Source organism: Littorina saxatilis, linkage group LG2 (genome assembly GCF_037325665.1).
Source record: "Littorina saxatilis isolate snail1 linkage group LG2, US_GU_Lsax_2.0, whole genome shotgun sequence".
Lineage (NCBI taxonomy): Eukaryota > Metazoa > Mollusca > Gastropoda > Littorinimorpha > Littorinidae > Littorina > Littorina saxatilis.
In genome coordinates, this window is record NC_090246.1 from 68930330 (window position 1) to 68938043 (window position 7714).

The window sequence follows — 7714 nt, forward strand, 5'->3', positions numbered from 1 at the left end:
AGTCGCAAAAGTAGTACCGAAACAGAACAGCTTCTCAACACATTGCGCTATCGAGGATTCAGGCTGTTGCTGGCTCGTTATTTGTTTGGTTGCTGGGTCATTATCGAAAAATAACTAGCTCTACAAGTTTACAGAGGTAAAGAAGCAGAGGGGGGAATAATGATGAATAAAATATAAAGACAACAGCAGAAAGGTTAACTTAAGAAACCATAACCTAACCTTTCTTGTTTTGTTTTTATTAGTATCTTAATTGCAATGCAAGGTGAATCTGTTACGTAACAGAATCTGATCCTTCTCCTTCTCCTCACTCACTGACTCCCAAGAAAGTAAAACTGAAATCTAGGCACCGAGAAAACGGTAAACAGCGTGAAACTGGTTGGTTCTAACCTGACACCTTGCTCCTTGCGAATCTCATTAATAGTTGATCAGGCAATGTTTGATCTATCGATCTTGCTGTGTCTTGGTTCCTTTTCCCCTTTCCGACTCCTTGCTCTTTTCAAGGTGTTTGATCGTTACTGTTTGCCCGGCTTCTGCTGTAGGCTTGGACCACCATTCAGTCCGCAATCGTATTACTTACAGTCAAACATGAACCGGAGTTATTTTGGGAACGAGAGGGTGTCCGCAGTCGATTGCTTATCATCCGGACCGAATGCGCACACCCAACCTTCCACGTTTAAAGATACCCCTCCCCCTTCCTTAGAATGCATGAATGCACACTTTCAACTTTTTCCGCATTTAAATATACCTGAATTCCTTCCTATGTAAACTATCTTGTTAACTATCACACATCTGCTCAAGCTTTCACGGTATCGATGATTTCCAACTGTTTCTGAGCAAGTCAAGTTTCTGCTGGGAGTTGTTCGTGGCTTGGCCAGTCTTGCAAAAAACATGTTCATAACATGCGTGCTACAGTGCTGCTTCGAATCACTGCTGAAGTCAAAATATTCTCGTTTTTCGCCGCATCTGTATCTTCTATAGAAGCAAGATAGTAGCTGCCTCTGTGTCTGTTGGTAGTGAGGAAGGTGTTGTTGCCATTTTCGCTTCGGTGTATCGTTCAGAATGACCTTTACGTTGTGGATCTCAACTGCAGAGTTGTGTTCTCAGGCTCATGTCATGTCAGTTTGGACACTGTTTGTTTGTATATTTGCTGCTACTTGTCTTTACTTTGCATCACTTGACTTGCTGCGTTGGTTTTGACACCCAGAGCCTATGCCTGGCAAAAGTTTACGAAATGGACGAAGGCGTTGATGCAGCGGTAGTGGCTGGAAGAACACTCCTGGTCCTCTCGCCGCTGACTGTCTGTCATGCTTCCCTAGCTAGGCCGTCAATGTCCTCTTAGGAGGTAGTGGAATGGCATAGCAGGGATAGCAAAATCAAATGCTGTCCATGCGTTTACAGTTGCAAGAGGAATGGCGCTGTTTTGCAAGATTTACCGAAATGGATGTTCAACGTCCGAACACAAAATCTGCATGTATATACATAGACCTTCATGAGTGTGCGTGTGTGGCCAGTGGGTACAAGCGGGGAGGCTGGCGTGCACGCGTGCGCATGTGAGTTTTTGTGATTATAGCTGTTTGTCCGCGTGTCTATATGTCTGTGTGTCTGTCTTTCCGTCTGTCTGTCTGTCTGTCTATTTGTCTGTCTGTCTGTCTGTCTGTCTGTCTGTCTGTCTGTCTGTCTATTTGTCTGTCTGTCTGTCTGTCTGTTCATCTCAACGTTAACAAATACGCGCGCTATTTTGATTTCAAGACCACCGGAGCTACTTGCACCCCTTTTTTTCTTTGATGCATCTAAGGCACCATGACGCTGGTCTTCGACCAGAACTTTTCCTTCCTGGCAAAGCTTTCGTCTTTACAATGCTCTCCCAAGTTCAAAGAAGTTAATCTAAAGCTCATGAGCATGGATACGACTGCAAACACATCCCTCACCATGGTTGTATTGACGCCAGGAATCAATGCCATTGAAACATCGTCTTGATGCTTGGGATCGCTGCTTTTGAGTCTGTATCAACGCTCGCCATTCTTATCCATAACATGCGCCCGCGTCGTGTTTTGATGTTTGCACATAAATGTTATGCGGGGTGTCGAAGAACGGCGAATGAAGTATACACCCGCCTTTAGATCTTTTGTGATCTTTCTGATGGAGATTTGTCTCTCCTTAGCAGTGGTTTTATCGTTGTTTCATCTTTGTTGGTCTTGTTCCCTTCGCCGTTGAAACGGCCTTGGTGTTGTTGACATCTCCTTCCTACTGCTTTTTCCTTCCTCAAATCACTGTCTCATTCAAAATACATGATAAATAATACTTGTTCCGCTATTAATGTTCTTAAGATCATGTTATTCTTCTTCTTCTGCGTTCGTGGGTGAAACTCCCACGTACACTCGTGTTTTTTTGCACGAGTGAAATTTTACGTGTATTATTGTTTTTTACCCCGCCATTTAGGCAGCCATACGCCGTTTTCGGAGGAAGCATGCTGGGTATTTTCGTGTTTCTATAACCCACCGAACTCTGACATGGATTACAGGATCTTTTTCGTGCGCACCTGGTATTGTGCTTGCGTGTACACACGGGGGTGTTCGGACACCGAGGAGAGTCTGCACACAAAGTTGACTCTGAGAAATAAATCTCTCGCCGAACGTGGGGACGAACTCACGCTGACAGCGGCCAACTGGATACAAATCCAGCGCGCTACCGACTGAGCTACATCCCCGCCCAAGATCATGTTATATTATCAAGCCTTCTCCTTAAAACGTTTCCGATGCGATTCGTAATATTGTTTTTTGACTAGATGGGCTTTTCCTCAAATCACTGTCTCATTCAAAATAAATTATACTTGTTCCTCTATTAGTGTTCTTAAAATCATTTCATATTATCATGCCTTTTAGGCCTAAAAAAAATAGGTGTGGTTACGGTAACCCGACCTACCCTATTTTTAGGGGCCGACAAAAAAGTGTCCGATACGATACGTTTGTTTTGACGAGATGGGCTTTTCCTCAAATCATTATCTCATTCAAAATACATAATAATTAACACTTGTTCCGCTATTAATGTTCTTAAAATCATGTTATATTAGCATGACTTTTACTTAAAAAGTGTCTGATACGATACGTTATATTTGTTTTGACGAGATGGGCTTTTTCGGTCCACACCAAACCCTTATTGAGATTGTCATGCATTATAATGTTTAACTGGCAGGTAGTTTACGAAAACAACCAACAACACCAGAATGAAGACGTGTTTGACAGAGACATTGCAAAAAGTGTTTCATGGGTGTATCGCTGTACAATACACTGTGTTATAAATCAAAACAGACACGCAAAGACACCATGGCATTGAGTTTACGAACCCCAATACGCCGAAGATTAGATATCGGACGAGCACAATGTTGCATAATCAAACCATATCGACTTGTTTTTGCGTAACGGCCTGCGCTCGATGGATCATTACGTTTCTGGTGCTGTCCCGTTCCACAATTTTCATGGACGAGATCAATATTTGGGGGATGCAAGTCCAGAAGAAACCTGAGGAAGACGAATCGCTGGAAGGCAAGATCGAGTAAAAAAAAAAATGAAGGGGGAAAAAAACGAAGAAAAAAAAACTGCATGGGAAAAGGGAGGGTAGGGAAGGATGATTGTGAACAGGAAGGAGGGCTGAGAGGGGAGGGGGATTTAAATACTAGTCCTTGGACAGCGGTGGTCTTACAAAACGGGACACGCGAAAGCCGAGACGTCTTTGCGAAAACCGGTTCGGGCAGGAAAGAGAAACACGAAAAAAATTGCGGAGGCTGCTCATTAGTCGGTTCGTTCCTCAAAAATGAACAAAAACTTGGCTCGAAGCTTAAGCAAAACGATTACCTGTCAGTGTTTGAGGGAGGTTTCTCTCGGTCTCTCTTCCCATTGATTGACATTCACTGGGTTGGAGTGTCGGGTAATGGTGGAAAAGTGATAAGTCTTGTCTCCTTTGTCGGTCAGAGAGAGAAAACTGGGAGGGGGATGGTGGAGTGTTTGGGACAGACAGACATGCCAGACAAACAGACAGACAGACAGGCAGATAGACGGACGGTCGGACGGATATAGATGGTGAGAAACCAATAAGAGAGAAAAAGAAAGACAGTAAGACAGACAGGCATAAAGGGGGTCATAGATTATATAGATAAGATGTCTTTATTAACGAGGCAATAATGTCATCCCTCGCCCATGAAGGACAAACTCCAAAGGTAACCCATCACGTCACATTCACTTGCAATAAACAAATATTGTTGTTATGGACAATGCTAACGATTCGGTATCTCATTATCATATGTTGTGTTTTGACCAGCAGGAAAGTGTCCCCATGTATGTACCATGCAAAACAGTCGACAAATGTCAATGCCTGAGACGGACATGAACAGAGAGAGAGAGAGAGAGAGAGAGAGAGAGAGAGAGAGAGAGAGAGAGAGAGAGAGAGAGAGAGAGAGAGAGAGAGAGAGAGAGAGAGAGAGAGAGACGTAACGGGGCGGACATGGAACTTTTACATTTTAATCCTCAACGGAGGTTACGACAAATAAAGCAGCGCAGCCTTCTCTCCACTCTGCATTTGTCGCTCAAGAGAGAGAGAGAGAGAGAGAGAGAGAGAGAGAGAGAGAGAGAGAGAGAGAGAGAGAGAGAGAGGGAGAGAGAGAAAGAAAGAGAGAGAGGAGAAAGAGAAAGAGAAAGAGAGGAGAAAGAGAGAGAGGGAGAGAGAAAGAGAGAGAGAGAGAGAGAGAGAGAGAGAGAGAGAGAGAGAGGAAGAAAGAACGAACGTACGAACGAACGAACTTTATTTTACAAGGATAAAGCTGTAAGGCACATGTCTTGTCTAACAACCTGTCCTGAAACGATGGAGAGAATTAAGTTTACTGATGTGAACTTCACTGCAGCCATCCCAAAGAGACGAAGCATAATTAATGTGTAGCATTATGTGGGCATGATGAAACATGGTTAATGTTTTAACGTCAGTGTAATGTTTTAATACATATACATTTGTGGACATTTTTTTTACATGCATTGTTGGTCGATGATTAAGAGAGAGGGAGAAAGAGAGAGAGAGAGACAATGACAATGACAATGACAAATCTTTATTTTTCGAGGGTGACAAGAGTAAGCATAGGTATGTTTTTTTGCATCTGGCCCTCGCCCTAAAGAGGGACTAAACTATTTTACTATAACTATGACTAGGGAAAAAAAGGTTACATAAAAACATTTATGCAGGGCAGAGGGAGAGAGAGAGAGAGAGAGAGAGAGAGAGAGAGAGAGAGAGAGAGAGAGAGAGAGAGAGAGAGAGAGAGAGAGAGAGAGAGAGAGAGAGAGAAAAGAGAGAGAGGGTGAGAGAGAGAGAGAGAGAGAGAGAGACAATGACAATGACAATGACAATGACAATTCTTTATTTTACGAGGGTAACAGAATAAGCATTGGTATACTTTTTTGCATCTGGCCCTCGCCCTAAAGAGGGACTAAATCTACTATAATAACTACTACTACATACTTACATAATTAGTAAAACAGTATAAGTTTATGTACATAAGTGCATTATATGAAACATTGTAGTTTATAAATGTTCATGACAAGGTGCAAAGTAAAAATTTGCAAGTCAATTAGAGTCAGAATACTATATGCAATAGTACATCAACTCTGTAAGACAATGGATATTATGCAGAACATCATAATTTCGTGAACAAAACAATAAATCAAAAGTGAGTGACTGTGTCCCAAAGGACATAACAATCAAGAATATACTATTTTCATTAAATGGGATATATATTTGTTTTTGAAAGAATCTGTGCTGGTAGCTTCCCGTAAGGCATTCGGAAGAGCGTTCCAGAGACGGCCACCTGAATAAACTAGACTAGACTTAAATAAGTCTATCCTAGGAAGAGGAGTGTTAAATTTCATAAGGTGGTGTGAATTCTTCAAAGAGAACTTTGAACAAATGGTTTGGGGTAGAGTTTCGGATATGATTTTATGCATAAAGATTCCTTTGTTAAAAAGCAGTCTTGACTTTAGAGGTAAGATCCCTAAATGTATGTAGTCTAACTCTGTGAGGGTAGTGTGCTTTAGTAATACTACTTTTAGTGCTCTTTTATGTAATCTGCTGAGTGGTTTTAAGGAATTTTCACTTGCGGAGTCCCATAGAGTGGATGCGTAATCAATAACAGATTGAATATGAGCAATGAAGAATAACTTTCTGGTTTGGCAGTTCAGGAAGTGTTTAATTCTAGATAAGAGATACACTTTCTTAGACACCACTTTACTAAGTTGCTCTATGTGGGTTGACCAAGACAAGTTGTTATCGATATTAACACCCAGCAGTTTGTGATGGTCGACTTTTTCCACTATTTCACCATCTATCATTAAAGCAGGACCAGCTGAACAAATATTCTGGCGTTTTTGTCTTGTTGTTATGACCATATATTTGGTTTTCTTTGGGTTAAGAGACATATGGTTTAGTTCAGTCCACTCTGTCAACTGGTTTAAACTCCTTTGAAGTGATTCTGATAAGCGAGTTACATTTGTGTTGCTGGAGTGAATTGTGGTGTCATCTGCAAAAAGTTCACATACATTTTGAATATGTAGGGGGAGGTCATTAATGTATATAGAGAAGAGGAGGGGTCCTAAAACCGATCCTTGTGGTACACCGTATTTTACTTCTTGCATGCTCGACGCCGAGGCGTTTGTTAGTACAGTCTGTTGTCTGCCGGTGAGAAATGAACTAATAAGTTTGACAGTTTCGATTCCGACGCCATACAATGCAAATTTTCTCAGTAATAACGTGTGATCAATAACGTCAAAGGCTTTAGCAAAATCAACAAAAATGGCACCACAGAATTCATTGTCGTTTATTTTCTCCAGCCATTGATCAACAAGAGAAACTAAGGCAGTATGGCAGGAATGGTTAGCTCTAAAACCTGATTGTTTAGGGTGAAGTAAATTGTTTTGGTTAAGATGCATTAGAATATGTTTGTTAATGTGTTTTTCAAGTGGTTTTGATAAAACAGACAATATTGAAATTGGCCTATAGTTTGATGGGTCTAGGGTTAGAGAGAGAGAGAGAGAGAGAGAGAGAGAGAGGAGAAGAGAGAGAGAGAGAGAGAGAGAGAGAGAGAGAGAGAGAGAGAGAGAGAGGGAGAGAGAGGGAGAGAGAGAACTCAGAACTCAGAATGAGAAACCCCTGTATTTCATCGGGGTGCTTCTGCACTTTGTCAGTTGTTGGTTAAGTAAACGCAGATGCTGCTGCAATGTTGCTGCAGAGTGGAGACATGACATACCTTCAGGGATAGGATTATCCCTTCAGCATCACAAGAAAGAAAAAAAGAAAAACGACACATGTCATTTTTATAATTTAATACAAATCACCTCACGCAGACTCTGAAAGCACCTCAAGGTAATCAGGTTTTTTGTTTGTTTTTTTGAGCGGGGTTAATTTAAAGACAGAAATACGAAAAAAATCCTTACAGAATTTCATTTAAGACACCGAGCCAATACAGCACGACCGATAAACAGAAGAAAGAAGCGGGTGTTTGTTTTTGTGGTTTACTCTGTGCCGAAGAGATAGCCGGTCTGGATTTGCTGGGTAATTACAGGATGGTTTAAACAAGAGCTGCGTTACACAGATTGACCCTTTTTTGAATGGGGCCATGCACGATCTGCTAATACCCAGATTGATCTCTCTCTCTCTCTCTCTCTCTCTCTCTCTCTCTCTC